The 19,347-nt window shown below is 40.2% G+C and overlaps 1 pseudogene; it reads right to left on the reverse strand.

Moving 5' to 3' along the window:
- Positions 1 to 15,159, reverse strand: part of LOC126095395 (myogenesis-regulating glycosidase-like) — a 54,813-nt pseudogene extending 39,654 nt beyond the window's left edge.
- Between the last annotated feature and the right edge of the window lie 4,188 nt (positions 15,160 to 19,347).

The following is a 19,347-nucleotide window of genomic DNA, read 5'->3' on the forward strand; positions in this document are numbered from 1 at the left end:
CTGAATTTCCCTGAATATTTTTGTACTTCCATATCACGTCCATCAAATGAATTATTTCTTATATTACCTATGATTTCTTCGCAGTTACTTTCCTTGTATCAAAGTTTTTCTTTTCAACCTCTGTGACTGCCCTTTTCAGAGATGTCCATTGTTCTTCAACTGAACTGCTTACTCAGCTATTCTTTACCCCTCAGAAAGTTCAAGCGTATTTCTTCATTCCTTACTACCCCGTATCACACTTGTTTACACGTGGATTCTTCCTGACTAGTCTGTTAAACTTCAGTCTACTCTTCATCACCACTACAGGTTGATCTATGTCTGCTGTTGAGTTCGCCTTATAATCCAGTATATGATTCCGGAATTCCTGTTTGACCATGGTGTAATCTAACAGGAATCTTCCTGTATCTCCGAACATTTTCCAGGTATACCTCGTGCTTTTGTGATTCTTGTACAAAGTATTCGTTATTACTAGCCGAAATATAGTGCAGAACTCAGTCTTTCTCCTCTCTCATCCCTTGTACCAAGCCCATATTCTCCCCTAAACCTTTCTTCTACTACTTCTACAATCGCATTCCAGTTCCCCATGACAGACTTTCACCTCCTTTTAACTACTGCATTGCAGATCTCAGAAAGAACTAATTGAGTCATAATTTCCCTTTCTCTGCTGAAACGAGCAACTCCAAACGACAAAAATCATTGTTGTCGGTCAACCGTAAAAGACCAACATATGTTCTCGCAGACTTTCATTTAGATCTTTTTGAGTCCTATACTACATAACTTCTGGTAGCTCTTATATATTATGTAACCTATATCAAGAGAGCGCGCTGGCGGAAAACATGTATAATTATTTCAGCTGATGAAATTTTGACGGTAGAACAGGCTTTCATGGAACATAGCTTAGAACCATACCGATTAAAGCAGCTATCAAATAAGAAAGCTTGCATTAAAATTAGATCTTTAATTTGAGGGCTACAGAAAAATACGCAGATATGCACCTTAAACTTGTAGCATCCCTCTGCGCTGTTTGAGACGAGGATTAAAAAGGGAATGTGTCGTCTCAGTGACTCATCACCGCCCAGCCGAAACCACTACGGATAAAAATTTGAAATTTCTTATATTGTAGGCGTCGCTTAAGAAGGTATCTATCGATATACCACCCCTAAGCGAGTGAAATTGAGGATAAAAGGCTTTGTGAAAATATGTGGCTATCAAGGCAATTTCGAAGCTAGAACTACTAAAATTGGTACTTGGTTTCTTGATCAGAAACAAAACAAAAAAAGGTCTTTCAGTCTTTTTGGAATTTCAGCCACTATGGGATGAAACAGTTCGTCAAAGATTTTTTTAAATAGATCATTATTAAAATATTACTAACGTATTTTAAAGCTACGTCTATGAAAATTGGTGTCTGACTTCTCAGTTAGAAATTTAAAAAAATGTTTCAGTGTTTTTGGAAATTCTATCCCTAAAGAAGTGAAATAGGAGATGAAAATTTTTATGAAAATATTTCTTTATATTAAAACATTTAAAGTTAGAGGGTGTTGAGCTTATACTGCAGGCATCGTTTAAGGAGGGATTTTTTGAAATTCTAACTCTAACGGGTTGAAAGAGGGGTTAAGAGTTCTATGGAAATATTTCATTATAAAAGCATTTTGTTGCTAAATCTATGAAAATTTACATTTGACTTCTCGGTTGGAAAAAAGGGTTTCAGTGTTTTTGTAAATTCAACCCCTCCAGGGCTGAAATGGGAAATGAAAAAATTTATGACAATATTTAATCATGAGAGCGTTTTTGAAGATAAATCTATGAAAATTTGTGTTTGGCTACTCGATTACAAATAAAAAAATACGTGTTCCATTGCTTTTGGATATTCAGCCACTTATGGGACGAAATAATGCCTGGCTAATTCACTGACTCATCATCACCCACCCAAAACAGCTACATATAGAAATTTGAAATTTGTAGAATGTGTTGACCTTATACTGTAGGTATTTTTTAAGAAGGGATTTTTCGAAATTCCGCCACTAAAGGGATAAAATTTTTTGTCAAAATATGTCGTTATTACGATAATATCGAAGTTAAAACTACGTAAAATCGAGTTCGCTTTTACACTGTTTGCGTGGTGTTTCACTTTACAGTGGTGTGTTACTTTACACATGAGCAATGTGCATAACAACATAAATATTCCATAAAATAAAAAGAAATAAAAAGTGTGTAGACCATACAGTAAACGCGAAAGGAGTAGTGGGGCGCTACGTTAATAGCTAATAAAAATGATGGACCCGACTAAAGTCAGCCTCTGTCTCTGTTAAATTCATTTTCGTCCCTGTTCACGATCTACATAAGTCTCCAAGAACATCTATCAGGTACAAAGAATGGGCATTTGGCTCTGTTTGTTATTGTTCCTCTACATTGAATTACATGAAAGTGTTCAACACTAATCTTCAATAAATAAACACTGGAGAATACTGTCATTTCAGTGACAAAAAACTAGCCATCACAAATGTGTAAATGCTGTAACCGATTCCTGTTCATAGTCTGAAAAAGACAAAACACACGTAATATGCCGTTAACTCCATCCTCTAAGTAATTCAGTTCTAGTTAAGAGTCAGTTCAATAATTCAAAACTGGCCTGGTTCTTAACACAATACTAAATCCGTTGATTTAGAACACATAACAAGACTGGCGTATAACAACAACATTTTCATGTTCTGCAGCTGTGCGTCCTGGCATTCTTTCGCTGCCAGTGTATTATGGCCCTGCTACCGTTGCTCAAGTACCTGGGTGCTGACTGGCTGGAACTGCACACAGTCAACGGAGTGTGCATCTAAGTTTTCTTTGAAATAATAATAACAACGACAACGCTCACATCATACAGTATAACGAGGATAAGGGGTACCGTAAATGGTACAACTCAGAATCCCTTCTCACTTTTCTTGTCTTCCACAGTCATCCACTTAGAATACTGGATACCATAGACTTTGGTTCAGTTTTTCTAATACGTTCATACGCTTCAGCTCTGCAGCAAATGGTATGCTAGCAAAGTGTCCTTCAGCCTATACACCAGCAAATGGTATGCTAGCAAGGTGTCTTTCAGCCTACACACCTGTAAGAATATGTGGTGACATGAGTCTGTCTACCTGTAACGAAAATACTCTGAAGATGGCTATTTATAGACGAAATCTAGAATAATAAAAACTAATGGAATTACGACTGACTGCTATGTGTGTCTACTTCCTTAAACTGTTACATGGTCTTCATGATACATGGTACGTATGATCATTTAGAGGTTAGATACTTCCTAGAATTGACCACTTCAAACATATTGTCCTTTGAGTCAGTGTTTATCTGCTGCCTCTTTTCGACAGTTTTGTGTACAGTCCTGCAAAAACTACTTTATTTTCAGTAACATTAACGCGCTATTGAAACATTTCATTCACTGCTCAACCACAATCTCTCTCTCCTGAAAAGTATCCAGTTCCTTCAAAAGCTTGTCAATAACATTAACGCAGTACCACCCAACACTGATTTTAGATGACATTAAACAAACTTACTTTGTATTTAGATAATCACGTTTTTCATCAAGCAAAAGTTGCATACTAGGGAAATATTGATTTTAAGAGACTGACTAATTTGATGCATTCTGTTATCTGAGATGTAGACATTCGAGAAGCGTCTAAGGTCTAAGAGTATGAACCCAACACGATTAACTATCGCAACAGTACATATTCGACTTTTACATGTACTATCATGCGTAAAAATATCCGAACGACCTGAATTGTGATCCGCCTGATTTGCATGCAACCAACATAACGTAGCTGTCTAGCGGGCCCTCTAATCGCTTTGCTCTACAGTCGTTCGACTATACAAAATGAATACCACGAGAGACCACTAGACAACATTGTTCTTTAAGGCAATCAGTGCGCTGAAACATCACACCATGATACTGTAAAAATTATAAAAACACGCAATTAGAGATGAGTTAGACCCTAACACTTGAACTGGTTACAATGATTTTCAAAAGCGTTACCATCTCATTACAATCTAAAACAACTAACTATGGCAAATAAACTATGTAGCAATCATTAAACAAAGTAAATGTTTGCATGAACAAGATATTCTGAGACAATGTCTGGACTGATAAAGGTCTATGACAGTTCGAAGTATTTTTCCTCTGTATAAGGTTTTCCCGCACCTGCTAAATGTCTCAGTGACGATTGGTTGTTGCATAAACTGGTCGTTAAAGGATCTAGTTAAAGAAAACGCGATACACAGAGGTAAACGGTCTATTGAAACCGCAATATTAATGGAGTATAATCAGTAACGTCAATGGACTAATTATTCATGAAAAATTATTTGCCCACTTGTTTGAACTATAAATGACATGACGAAATTTTTTGTTCTGGATCTGGACAGAAACCCATCAGACGTAGCCACTACTAACTAAAATACGATTTCGCACCCGCCCGGGATTTGATCAAGGCAACGATCATCAATGCTGACTAGCCATAAAGAGACGTGAAATATAAAGGTTTTCACCAGTCTTAGTTAACACATCTGAACTTGAAGCGAAATGAAATTATTTCTACTACATCAAAACCATTGTCGCCCTGTTAGCTAACCATGAAAGACGTTTAATATACTCTCCTTCACAAGTAACCAAATATGCACGTGCTGAAAATTGGAATGCTGAGATTTAAAATGTTGTATCGGGATTTTCTACACAGCACGTTATCGGATAGTTAACTAAGTAGAATCAAGTTTTAGAAATCTAATCTATTTACCAGCAGCGACTTGAATCAATATCAGATGATGGTACAATTTTTTTTGCTTGCCCGGGAATCGAACTCGGCGGGTACTGTCGCTGTTTCCCATCCATAAATAGACGTTAAGTATCAACTGCTTGCTCACCAGTAGCGAAATGCTTGCATGTTTCACTAGAAGTAACGGTACCTATCGTTATTGTTGACTATTCATGAACAGATATTAAATATGCAAATTATTTTTCGGTATTAGGTCAGTGTGCGCATGCTAGGGCTTAAAATTAAATAATGAATGTGTTTGTGCTGGACCAGGATTGCAAGGCAGATACGTTCCATTCCTAGAGATACCAATTCAAATTCCAGTCGAGGACCAAAAATTGCAACGTCTCAAGTTCAAACTAAATATGAACACTGTGAACGAAATAACAATTACTAAATTAAATGAAATAAACCGTTTGGTGCTAGTTTACTGGCGACAGAGTTTGTGCCTTCGGTGGCTGCCGCCTTTGTTATGGTGCCATTTAAACAGGGTCTGACGCTGTTGGTAGTGAAGGGATATTGTGTTTAATGCGGATTCTGAACCACTGTGCGACCTAACATTCTGGACGTGGCGTTACCAAAGGTGAATTAGATCTTTTCGTGAATGTTAAAAATGGACGCCATGAGTGAGAATCGAACCTATACCCCGAAATTATCAAACTACGATCAACCCAGCAGACCACTACAACTCGCAGTTGGCAACGTCCTGAATGTGTTGTTCTGTCCGACGATGCGCCTAGAAGCTGTGAAAAAATCCGGCTCTCTCGATTTACCTGCTAGTTTCTAATGCGGGTATTATTCTAATCTCATGACTGCGTGATATAAGAACCGTTCTAGTCTTCGTAGCTCCGATTTGATGTCAATATGAATTTTTTTCTGTAACAAGTAATGTTTTAGTTCGAGAAACACAACTGCAGCGTGTGAGGTTACCAGATAATTCGATGATTACTGCCATGATTGCTATTATTATCCTCATTATTCTGCTACTACACATGTGATCGAAGGAGAGGCATATGCTCTTTGACCATTTTTAGAACCATCTGCCCAAATATAGAAATTATGTAGTTCCTTCCATGTATAGGGAATACTTTTCGATTTAATGTCGGAAATCTCCAATTACATTAAAATTAAATTAATTGCTGAAACCTTTATTTGAGAGCAGAAATCGTGTTGCTTTTCTTTATTTATTTGCGCTTAGCAATGATGCTTGTAAAATGCGAAATCTGGAGGTAAAACACTATTCAAAATGCGGGGATGTTAATGTCTGCCGTTAAATGTCAAGTGTATGCTTTACAGATGACTTGGTCAGACTGTTGTCAATCGTATGGGAGTTACATTGCTGCTGATTAATATCTCCCTCATTTTTGTGTGTTGTGTTTAATAAACTACCGAAAAGACCATATGCAGTATGCAATATAGTAATAAAAATTGAGTAAAACGTATCACGATAACGGTACAAAAAAGTCTACCTTGTTAAGGCAAAATATCCCATATCATTACAAATTAGCAAGAGAAAGTTAAAAAATCATTCGTGCCTCACTTTAGTCAGTATTATTGACAGAAGCAGAAAAAAAGGGACTAACATGCGTGCAATTCTGTAATGTTGTGTCTATACACCCACGGACTAGAGAATAGAGAGCGATATAACGGTGGAGAGGGTTTTATTCGATGTCTTTACTGATTGTTGATCTGCCTTCGAGACACTATTTTACAAAGGGGGAGAAAGTATTGTCGCCTTCAGTATTTGAACAGATAGCATACTCAGTTTGCAATTTCATGTCCAAACACTTTACCCCTACGCTAGCAACCATCTGCAACAAACCTTGCCTCCTTGTCTCCTCAATTATAGATTCGTCAGCTAAACAGCGACGTAAATAGCGAAACCAGCTGCAGTTTCTGTTGAAACGAACTTCCTGGAATCAAAATTATTCATTTGATACCTTCTCTATCATCCTCTAAGAGAGAATCATTCAGGATATTTAATGAGAATGATAATATATTAGTGAGTGAATTTAGAAGGAAACTTTTGCACCAGTCCAGGAAGTAATTCGAAGGCCACATTGCTGTCAAATCTATGCTGCAATGTTGCCAATTCTCCATTAGCCTGGTGACAAGCAGAAGACGCCTGCTAACGCGAAAAATCTCTTCAGCTTGTAACCATAGGACAAGCTCGCGCAACACCGAAAGGGCAGGGCCGGCGTTGGCGCTAGCGCCGCTTGCTACATCTACATCTACATCTGCACCTACATGGATACTCCGCAAATCACTAAGTGCCTGGCAGAAGGTTCATCGAACCACTTTCACAATTCTCTATTATTCCATTCTTTTGTAGCCCGCGGAAAGAACGAACACCTATATTTTCCCGTGCGAGCTCTGATTTCCCTTATTTTATCGTGGTGATCATTTCTCCCAGTGTAGGTCGGTGTCAACAAAATATTTTCGCATTCAGAGGAAAAAGTTTGTGATTGGAATTTCGTGAGAAGATTCCGTCGCAACGAAAAACGCCTTTGTTTTACTGATGTCCAGCCCAAATCCTGTATCATTTCTGTGACAAGCTCTCCCACATTTCGCAATAATACAAAACGTGCGGCCCTTCTTTGAACTTTTTCGATGTACTCCGTCAGCCCTGTATGGTAAGGATCCCATACCACGCAGCAGAATTCTAAAAGAGGACGGACAAGCGTAGTATAGGCAGTGTCCTAAGTAGATCTGTCACATTTTCTAAGTGTAGTGCCAATAAAACACAGTCTTTGGTTAGTCTTCCCCCACAACAAATGCTACATAGGTGAGTTGCAGTGGTCTGCTGAGTTGATCGTAGCTTGATAATGGCGAGGTATAGGTTCGATTCCCACTCATGGCGTCCGTTCTTAACATTCACGAAAAGATCTAATTAACCTTTGGTAACGCCACGTCCAGAGTGGTAGGTCGCACAGTAGTTCAAAATCCGCATTAAACACAATATCCCTTCACTACCAACAGCGTCAGACCCTGTTTAAATGGCGCCATAACAAAGGCGGCAGCCGCCGAAGGCACAAACTCTGTCGCCAGTAAACTAGCACCAAACAGGTTTATTTCATTTAATTTAGTAATTGTTATTTCGTTCACAGTTTCATATTTAATTTGAACTTGAGACGTTGCAATTTTTGGTCCTCGGTTAGAATTCGAATTCGGATCTCTAGGAATGGAACGTATCTGCCTTGCAATTCTGGTCCAGCACAAACATATTCATAATTTCATTTTAAGCCCTACCATATGCACACTGACCTACCACCGAAAAATAATTTGCATATTTAATATCTGTTCATGAATAGTCAACAATAACGATAGGTACCGTTACTTCTATTGAAACACGCAAGCATCTCGCTACTGGTGAGCAAGCAGTTGATACTTAACGTCTATTTATGGATGGGAAACAGCGACAGTACGCGCCGGGTTCGATTCCCGGGCAAGCCTAGCAAATTGTACCATCATCTCTTATTGATACAGCTCGCTGCTCCTAAGTAAATACGATTTCTAACATCTGATTTTTCTTAATTAACAATCCGATAACGTGCTGGGCACTCCATTAATATTTCGGTTTATAAAGAGCTGTCACAGACCTTTATTAGTCCAGGCATTGTCTCAGAATGTCTTGTTCATGCAAACATTTACTTTGTTTAAGGATTGCTACATAGTTTATTTGCCATAGTTAGTTGTTTTAGATTGTAATGAGACGGTAAACCTTTTGAAAATCATTGTAACCTGTACAAGTGTTAGGGTCTAACTCATCTCTAATTACGTGTTTTTATAGTTTTTGCAGTATCATGGTGTGATGTTTCAGCGCACTGATTGCCTTAAAGAACAGTGTTGTCTAGTGATCTCTCGTGGTATCCATTTTGTATAGTCGAACGACTGTTCCGCAAAGCGATTAGAGGGCCCGTAAGACAGCTACGTTATGTTGGTTGCTTGCAAATCAGGCGGATCACAATTCAGGTCGTTCGGACAGTTTTGCGCATGATTGTACATTCAGCAGAAACCCATTCCAGTTCATTATTTGCATTTAATTTAAGGTAATTTGCAAACAAATGGTTCGTGCATTACTGCAAACAAAGTACAAACAGATTATTATATCTGACACTTCGAAGGACAAAGTCAGTTGTTTCCTAATTTCTTGCAAAAAACTTCATTAATATAACAATATTGTTAGGTCTGTATTTATGCAAACAGTCGATGATGTCCATTATATTCAGCCTACTGAGACTTCTCTCTCGATATTCAGTCTTCGCCGCTCTGTTCGAGTATTGGTTGGCAAGTACTGCTCTCCCTTCACACCTATTTCAAGATTCTGTATCATTGAATGTGGAAAAAAAATCGTCGCTGAGCCAAACAAGGAATTAGTGGATAAATTTGAGAAAGACAATGTAGCTGATTTTCTTAAGGAAATTTGACTGTAGAAATTATTTTTGACGTTACATTTTAAAGTCTGACTTGTATTGAAGCAAAATCATTTGCAGTACCACTTGAAAATTGCGACTGTGAAATAAATAATCTTTACAGTTAAAGAGGAATTTGATGTTCTTTAAAAAATTCTACATAACTGTGAATCCCGTCCATGAGAAGTTAATCACATTGTAGTTGCATTCATAGACATAAATAAGGCTTATGAGACTCTTGGAAGGAAAGCGCTAGAGCAACGACTGAATAGACTGGAACTGTTACAGGAAATTCAGCTCAAAACCAGAATCATGTATAACAAATGCCTGAACTGTAAAATAATGGATGACAAAGAATCAGAATGGCTTAGAACAGATAGAAGGGTTCGACAAGGAAGTGTGCTCTCTCCAGAGAATCAAGTCAGTTAGGTGCTACAACAGGAACCAGGCGGCTGCCCCTTCCCATGGTAGTTGTTCATGAAGTTGTTGTAGCTACAGCCAACCGTACAGGACATTCCTCAAATTCTGCAGCCAGTGCTCGAGCTGTGTCAAGGAAATTGCCTTTCCCCTGGTCATCAGTTCAAAAGATTTTTGCAGCGCATTTTAACCTGGTATCACTACAAGAATCAGTATGTGCACCAAATGAAGCCTCAAGATACTGTATAGTTCCGTGACTTTGCACATCGTTTATTGGTATGCATGGAAATGTATAATATGTGACTGGGGAATATTCTTTGGATGAACGAGGTACATTTTACTCTGTATGGTGCATTCAATGACAGGACTGTCACTTATAGGATTGTATTTCATCACATATTAGACAGGACCGTACACTGCACTCAGCTGATTACACAAGCTCCTTCATTCTCGGTCCGATTTTCTTCGAGGAGATAACACCTCGGGGCCCTATAGGTGTACAATGACATCAGCACGCTATAGGAAGTTCCTAGTAGAACACATGATTCCAGCGTTGCAAGAACGTAACTATGTCCACACCACTATTTTCATGTAGGATGGGTGTACACGATGTGTTGCTTGCCACGTGAAAGACTTTCTTCGAGTAAACGTCAGGTAAGACCGCAATTTAAAGAGATGTTGTCTTCCAGATCCCCCGACCTAAATTCATATATTTCTGGTTGTGAGGATATCTGAAAATGCGTTTCTATCAGCTATGTATCCAGACACTTCCCGATATGAAGGGTAGCATAGACGGACATATAGGTCTGATACCAACGGACGTGCTGCGAGAAACTATACCGACGGTGTTACAAATGCTTAGTCGAGAGACCCTGTCGTACACATTTTTTACCTTGTGACCATATCATAGTAAACGTACCAGAACCACCATTATCATGTGCTTGATCGTTCCTCCCCTTTTCCTGCACCCACACCATATACTCACTGCTTACAGCCCAAGAGTTCCACATGGTGGCAGAAAGTAAAGCTATTTTTTTTTCAATATAATCCAGAAGCGCACCGATTAATTAACGTACCTATGATGTTTCAGCGTCCTGCGAAGTATGCAACCCACACTGCAGGACTCGGAGCACTCTCAGTTTCATTATAATCACCTGGTATATCACACATCATCAGCAATCACAAAATATCTGTAGAAGCAAAGATCTTATTATCCACCAATTTTGATCTATGAGTCAGACTTTGACAAAGAAGACTTTAGCTTTGAGCTTTGTATGATGGATGGATCAGGCGATAATGGAAACGATAAGAAATGAAACAATGCGAAAAACTTTTGAGATCAGTCCCTTAAAAGGAACTATGAAATGCTTGACCACATTAAACGAATTACGAAAAAAAACTATGAATAAAAGCTCTATAATGGATAGAATCTCGAAGAAGACCACTTGGAAGGCTACGAACAAAATTAACAGAGCAGGTGGTGCATAATATGAATTGAAGAAGACTGCAACTGGAGGAAATACTGAGACCGTGGGTGAAAAGCAAAAATTGGAAGAAGCTTTGTATACCACAATGAAAGGCATAATACTGTTAATGGTAACATATGTCATAGTATGTAAAAGGGAGAAGGAAGCGAGGAAGGAAGGGATTCCAGATACTGGATGACATGAAGGACGGTACAACATACAGCAGCCTTAAGAAGGAAGCAATGGATCGCAGAAAATGGAGAGGCAAAGGACCTGCTAATATAGCAGATAACGGATGATGATGATGTCAGAGTTCCATTTTTGGAGAGTTTCACGTGTGTCTGAAGGCTCTGAACTTCGTCACGATCTGGTATATTTTTCGAGGAGACTACACCTGTTGCTAACAGATTCTGCAGCACTGAATGTGGCGTGTCGCAAAAGCCATCAGGCCCGACGCTACTCTGCAACACACCGCCGTCAAGGTGGTTCCCATCTCAGCCCCTGAGACTACGCTACGTCCGAGCTCCGCCACTTGCAGCGCGACCTGCAGGCGGCTTTCGCGTACACAGTATACCAAAGCAGGGAGGGCGTCTAAATCAGCAAGATCGGCCGCTCTTGCCTCGAACCTTTTGCTGCATCCGCTTGTGCCAAGTCTAGCCAATCAGGAGGACGTGTACCTCCACTGTGCAGGTTTTTGGGACCGCGTCCTCGCCGATCAGCCGGCCAAGATAAGAAGTCTGTTCCTGACCCAGCGCTGCCTCGACCAAGGAACCTGGTGGTATTCTGTCACTCATTTGGCAAGAACGTAGAAACTGTGCAGAGACCGTAACTTGGCTGTTCCAACGTGCTCCGCGCAAGGAAAGCGAAGACTTAAACATTTGGTAGTCAAACTAGTGGAGAAAGAACTGTGACTGTAGAAGCTTTCATTGTGTCGCTTCCTCAACGAAGACTTGTATTCTAAGTACTAACGTTCAGTCGTGAGCTTACTTTAACGTTAGGAAATAGTTACAAGGTTTGTTATTTGTCTGTTGATGGTCATCAAAGATCATTTGTGTTGAATTCATTGTGTTCTTAAACGTAGAGAATGAACCATATGCTCGCATGTTTCTTGTGGAAATGTTAAAAGTCCCGGATACTTCATAATGAGTAAAAAGCACCCCTGCACTACAGCAAGTAATCAGTAGGTGAAAGATGTAAGATTGTCAATAGTAATACACATGAATTTAAAAATTCTGGTAAATCGTGTAAGTAAAACAGATGCATGTTATATTTAATCTTTTATTCTGCTCATGACTCGTTTCAGGTATAGTCCATCATCAGATGACCTGGTACTAGATAATAAAGAGAAGTGCAAATAATGATATCATACAGTACAGCTTTGCAAAATTAATGAGGTTATATAAATCTCAAATGAAATTAATTGTGTACAATTTTTAAGAACTTAAGTACATAACATCTACGGTCATGTACTTGCAAAACCTGACACACAATGAATAATGTCTGCACAAATATGAGTGTAATCAAATTCTTCAAAATGTGGACAATTAATTTCATTTGAGATTTACATAACCTCATTTCCTCGGTAAAGCTGTACTATGTGGTACCATTATTTGCAATTCTCTTTACTATTTGTTATCAAGTCATCTGGTGATGGGCTATGCCTGAAACGCTTCATGAGCAAAGGAAAGAATCAATATCGTCTGGATCTGTATGTTTACCAGCATTTATAAACTCATTTTCAGAGTTATTGTTCTTATGGTCGCATATCTTTCCGATGACTTCTGGTTCGATTTATGAAGTAGTGTATACGTAAGACATGTTTGTTGTCCATGTACCCCAAAAAAACCGTTGAAGAGCAGTCCAGCATTAATAATATTAAACTCAAATTGGTAGCCTTCGTTTTCTTAGCTCACCTTCCTACCTAGCGACCTGTTCAAAACTGTTAGTCTTCAGGCTTTTGTGATCATTGTCACTAAAGCTTAATCTTCTGTTTTGCTACGCCGTGTTATGTTTCTTCTAAACCATCGATGTTTCAGCTTCTCTAGTGGGACCTTCGCAGGATCCTTTAGTGTTCACGGTTAGCCGAACACCTTCAAGGACCAGTGCCATTTTCTCTTACAAAAAGGTGTTATGCCGCACTTATACTAAACGAGTTGGCTTATTCGGTAAAAGGTCTGCGTCTACCAAAGGTGGGCCACCACATTCTGCTGATAAAGAGTTACTGCTTAGAAATCTTTCAGTTGTTGTTGGTTTGTCATAGTCATCGGATAGAAGCTAAATGGGCAGAGGAAGAGGGATATGTTTATCAACAGTATTATTGTCCACATTTATGCACATTGTTTATATTTCTCCTGTACAATAGGTTCATATTCCCTTGCTTGATGGCGGGAAGCCACGAAGCCGGAAGAGTGCAGCCGTCTTCTATACTGAAGATACATCCGTTCTACGGAATCTCAATAGCTTCCCTGACTTTTCTTCTATAAAAGAGTGATTCCTAAGCCAGCACATGAACATTTCTAAAATCAGTGTCTTGGCTGCAGTTTTCTCGAAGTTCAGCTAGCATATATTTCACACTCAGCTTCTTTAATCATACGTGATGTTTGTGTTCTTTAATGTGTCCTTTTACGTGTCTTCCCGTTTCACCTGTGTACACTCTGCCACAGCTACATACCTTTTCGTAGAATCCCATAGTGTAGAGGTAATCTGGTGCGTCCTTCTTGTGTCGAATACGTCTAGCATTTATTGTGGCTGAAAAAGTGGTTTGTACACCACCTTTCCGTAGAATTCAGCAGATACTTTCAGTAACTCCAGAAACGATTGCTAATATAATACACTGAGAAGGCCTATTAACATTGTTCCACAAGACCTAATCGGAGCAAAATGAAGTCATAGGTAGTCGGGTACTGTCATGAAGTAGAAGACATATTCAGAGTACCTATACAGAGTGTTCCGATGCAGCAAAATACGATCGCCAACGCTTCTGAAAAGTGAAGTTGAGACACTTTTCAGCTATGACAGGGTGTCCAAGAAAGCCGACCGGACGAGAAAAGCAGGCCAGGTGAATTAAGTCAAGTAAATTATTGCTTGTCGCTAGGGAGCGAACGTCCTAAATTTTTTTGGTTTTCGGCCTGAAGCCCTGGAGAAAGTCAGACCGTCTCCCCCAGCATGCTCAGACGTTCACCAACGATATCCAGGTGTGTATGCGATGCAAAACTACGCCACCAGTGAGAGACGACGACTGTTCGCACTACACAGCGATGTACCTAGTCACGTACTCTGGACTTAGGTTCCTAGACCGCATCTCGTGGTCGTGCGGTAGCGTTCTCGCTTCCCACGCCCGGGTTCCCGGGTTCGATTCCCGGCGGGGTCAGGGATTTTCTCTGCCTCGTAATGGCTGGGTGTTGTGTGCTGTCCTTAGGTTAGTTAGGTATAAGTAGTTCTAAGTTCTAGGGGTCTGATGACCATAGATGTTAAGTCCCATAGTGCTCAGAGCCATTTGGACTTAGGTTCCAAGAGCTACAGGCATCCACCGGAGCAGAAGATTATATGCAAGCCTATTGACACTGCCGAGTTAACCAGTAAGAGACTATGTACTGAAAACATCCACCTTCCTGTTGGGATATGTGTTCGAGTGCAGACTGGTAGTTGCCTTACTACCCTTGTGCTGCAGTCAGGTCCTTTTGGACCGCCTTGTCGCTGACTACCAGCCGAGTTGGTATACGCCTTCGACGCCAATAGTGATGGGGGCTATGGTTTGAGTCCCGTCCTTCCCTGTGATATATTACGTGGCCCGAAGCGGGCAAGCAGCCTCGACATGGCAGCAATTAATCGGCCGCGATGTGCAGTTCATGTCAGTTATACTGCCGTCGAGGTGACGTCAACAGGTGACACTGCCTGTGCACATCCCTGCACAGACGGTCCTGCTGAGGGCAGCTAGCTGAGTTTTTGTAGTTCACTATGTCTTCCTGGCGTCAATGGCCTCCATTTTAGCGGCGACCACACCTCTGTACCAAAAATGTCCGCAGGTCGATTCATGTCACCAGCACCACTCTCAACCTCCATCATCGTGCGGTTCACTTTCCAGCCCCAACAGCATAATTAATATTTCATCCAAAAGCCCTACCAATGGACAAACTTCGTTTCCACTGGCCTACATTCTCTTCTTTAAGTAATACAGCTCTGACTCCAAACTGATATGGACACTAATACAGAAGGCTTGTGAAGGCAGAGAGCTGAGTACTGTTTGCTTCTGGCCTGTGTAGTGGTGCGAAGTGTCATCTAAATACCTAATTATAGTAGGAGTCTTTCTATAAACTTCTAGAGTGTTATCAATTCTCGTATACACCAACCCTTCTAGGAACTGGAGATCGACCTCACTCCACAAGGTAAAGCTGATTTTACTGTGAGTCCCAATTAAGAGTTTTTGTAATCAGTGAAGTTCTTCTTTGTTGTGTGGCCACATAAAAACTGGGTCATCCACAGAGTGCAGTCAACAAGAAGGCTTTAGTGGCGCAGTACTTAATGTCAGTTGTTTAAAATGTTCCATGAAAATTTCCGCTTGTCCTGGTGACAAGGTCGAACTCATAGCTACACCGTCAGTATATTCATAAGAACTTGTAGGTAGAGAGGTATTTGGACGTAACGGGACATGGAACGTTTGACAACAGCCTGGGACACAGTGTGTAAAAAAGGCCTACTAGCCCAAATAAGTATTTAGGTGCCACTTCCCAACACCACACAGCTCAGAAGCAAGCACTGCCCAACACTCTACCTTCATCTCTCTTATCAGGCATCATAATGCCTTAGCATTAGGGGTATAATTCTTAAAGAAGAAAATGAAGGCCAATGGTTATGATGATTTGTCCATATTAGGGCTTAATATTAATTATGCTAACAGGAAGGATGCGGAACCAACTCCTTACTCTATTACGGTTACCATTCGTTGCTCCAGTTACAGAGAGCATTACCAGAATTCAATGGAAAAATGCTATGCAGACCATTTTTTTCAGTCAGAATAAAATACAAGATTTTCGCCAAAGGTGAGAAGACGCCCTTTATTAGCTCCACACTATGACAGTCTATGAAATGAGGTGTAGCTGCAGCAGAGTGTATTTAGACGAAACGGGAAGGACTACAAAAGAACATATGAAGAGTCACAAACCCCACACACAAGTAAAACTATGTATGAAATATGCGGAACTAAAAAAAATGTTCAAATGTGTGTGAAATGGCCTCTGGAGGACTCGAACCTCCACCAGCACCAGCCGCACAGTCCATGACTGCAGCGCCCCAGACCGCTCGGCTAATCCCGCGCGGCTATGCGGAACTACAGCTAACACATTTATTTCAAGAATATACGTGTTCTGGTCGAGGAAACAAACTTTTGTAGAAGTAAATTTGGAGAAGTGATTGAGATTACCTAGAACGAACTCACCTCAGTGGAGAAGATGGCTACAGGCTTCCGGTTTCGCCGCTTCCCACTGTTAAGGAAGTTAATAGCCATCCACAGCGAGCGATGAATACAATCAACTTCCAGGGAAAAACAGTGTTTTTGGTAAACATTCTACATCATTTGCTCAGATCATTTTGCTTCTACTCAGTTAGGAAAGTCCACAGAAGTTGGCCGAAAGAAATTTAACCAACAATTCTTCTTCATCATAATGCTAGAAAACTCTCTTTATTTAGTGACGTGGCCTGCCAAATGTAGGCGCAGGAATTTTACTCAGTAACACTACTTCTTCAGCATACCTGCATAAGCTCTTGAAGGGTAATCTTGTAGAGGAGTTGAAACTTGCATGAAAAAAGAAAAGCTTCATGTGGCTAACAATAAATAAGAACTTTCTCTCTAGTTCAAACTTGTTCCGACAAGCGTAAGCGATTAGGCAGCAAATTGTCATATGTCAGAAAACAAGTACTCTCTTGTCGGTGTCTGCATTCACGGAATCGTCATATTTGGCAGAGTGAATCACGTGTGGACTTCCGCGTCTTGCACAGTCAAGGAACAGGAGACACAATTTCGAATACAGTAGCGCCATCAGATAGGTTCAAGTAACCGGTAATACCATCTCAAATGCATGTGTCACGCTCTTTCCTCTACCCTCCGTAATAAACGAAATTCCTTACACGGACTGGTTTTATAGCAGTAACTATAATTTCGCAGGGAAATTGACTCCTGCTGCCCATGCATGTCATCGAGTGGTGATAAGCGAGGCTTGCTCTCTGATAACTGGATGATATCGCCTGCTGCTCGCCAGGCCGCTGCCAATAGCCTGCTGTCTTCACAGGAAGCTGTCGTTGCTGTCGGCAGGACCTGCCCTATATGCAGTCGATTTCGTGTTACATTGTAATAACGTCACGATAGCAGAAATGTTTCATTTTCCACGTACTCTTCCCTTCTCAAGTATTCACTGTCTTTTGTGGAGCCAATATATTTCCACACTGCTTAAGGCGTCATCAACTTTAATATTGCAGAAATACTGTATTATAACCTCCACTTTCATCATTATTGAACAAAATATAAGCTATGATTTAATTGTGTTGTGTGTAAAATACTTGCTTCCCGTTTCAGCACGCATTTCCTCACAATTTCCATTCTTTTATTTTTCCTATTGTCGAATTCCAGTCGCTCATCACAATTTAATTTTCGTATCTGCTAATGTACTGAATAGTTTCTTTTCTCTCGTCATGTATTTATTCGATCTGTTCGTCTGCGGAACTGATAGTCCCATTAATATTGTAAGGGTCATGATTTTTCTGCCTATCGTATCAGTGATAATCCATTCACCATACTGTTCGTAGTAGTTTATCTTTGTTCCTATTTTCTTATTTATTAGAAGATCCGCTCTTCCTTTACCATTAATTGATTCTGTGTTGGTTCTTCTGCACTCCTCTGACCAGATGTCCTGTTCTTACTATGAACGCACTTCACTAATCCCCTGTCCTGTTCTTAATATGAACGCACTTCACTAATCCCCACTGTATATAACTTTGGTCTATCTACTTCCCTTTTCAAGTCGTCTACCTACCTACACGTTTAAATGATTGAACATGCCATGCTCCAACGTGTAGAAAGCCAGTCTTGATTTCCCCTACGATCACATCCCCCTGAGAAGTCACGGCCCAATGACCCGAATGAGGTGCTATCTTACCACGATAATATTTCACCCCAGAGGATACCATAAACGTTTCCTCGGGAAATATAACGGCTGTTGTTTCCCCTAGTTTCAGCTATTTGATCTATCAACACAGATTGACCCTGTTGCCTAATGCAAAAAGGCCAGTGAAGTGAATTATACAGACTCTCGCCCCGTAACTACTGAAGCGACCGGTGTCCAGGAAGCAAAGGTTGGTCGGCCCTTCGATGTGGTTGCACTTACGGTATGGCTACTTGTATCGCTGATGCACGCTAGCTGCTGCATCGTTTCAGGAATCCTTGGTTCGTAAGGCGATGGGGTATTGTTTTATTAAAAACAATCGAAAATTTCCTGCAGAATACTAAGCAGACATTATGAGAAAGTGCACCATGCCTCCTGGTCCAAACCCTTCACAAAAATCGTAGAAGAAGTCTCACAGTAATCATGAATTTGTTTCTAACAGGACTATATATGATTAATTGAGGAGCTTAGTATCAAAGCCAGACATCTGCCCTTTTGGTCGAAATTTAGTTATCAGTGGATTCCGACAGGTAAGGAAGTCCGTTTGTTTCAGAAATGGACACAAGAATGGTAAATTACACATTGAAGTTCACTGTTCACTTAAAAAATGGACACCTACACAGATTGGTATAAAATTTGACATTTGCTGACTAAAAACCAATTTTAACCAATGGTAAGACCATACATGACCACATGACCTCCAAAATCAAACATGCGAGTGCCTTGGCCGGATAATAAACGTGCTGACCCATACTTTATTTATGAATCCTTTTTACAGTATTGCTACCAATAATTAACAGTTAAGTGAGAGAAATGCAACAAAATGTTTTACCAGTCACAGAAAGAAAAAGCAGGAAGAGAATTCGGCAAACTGAAAACAGGGAAAGAAACAGTGAAAAGAGGCAAAGGTAAGGATAGATTGTAATTTACGCTGCTCCATTTTTGCGTGTATTACAAATAATTGTCAATTATGGAAATAATTTCGGTAGAAATAATGCAAGGTCATACTGGGAGAAATCTGATAACGGTTTTAACTGGCCTTGTATTAAGAATTTTTGAGATACGGGCCATGAAAAGTAGTAATATAGGCCATATTTAT

This window comes from Schistocerca cancellata, chromosome 8 (genome assembly GCF_023864275.1).
Source record: "Schistocerca cancellata isolate TAMUIC-IGC-003103 chromosome 8, iqSchCanc2.1, whole genome shotgun sequence".
Lineage (NCBI taxonomy): Eukaryota > Metazoa > Arthropoda > Insecta > Orthoptera > Acrididae > Schistocerca > Schistocerca cancellata.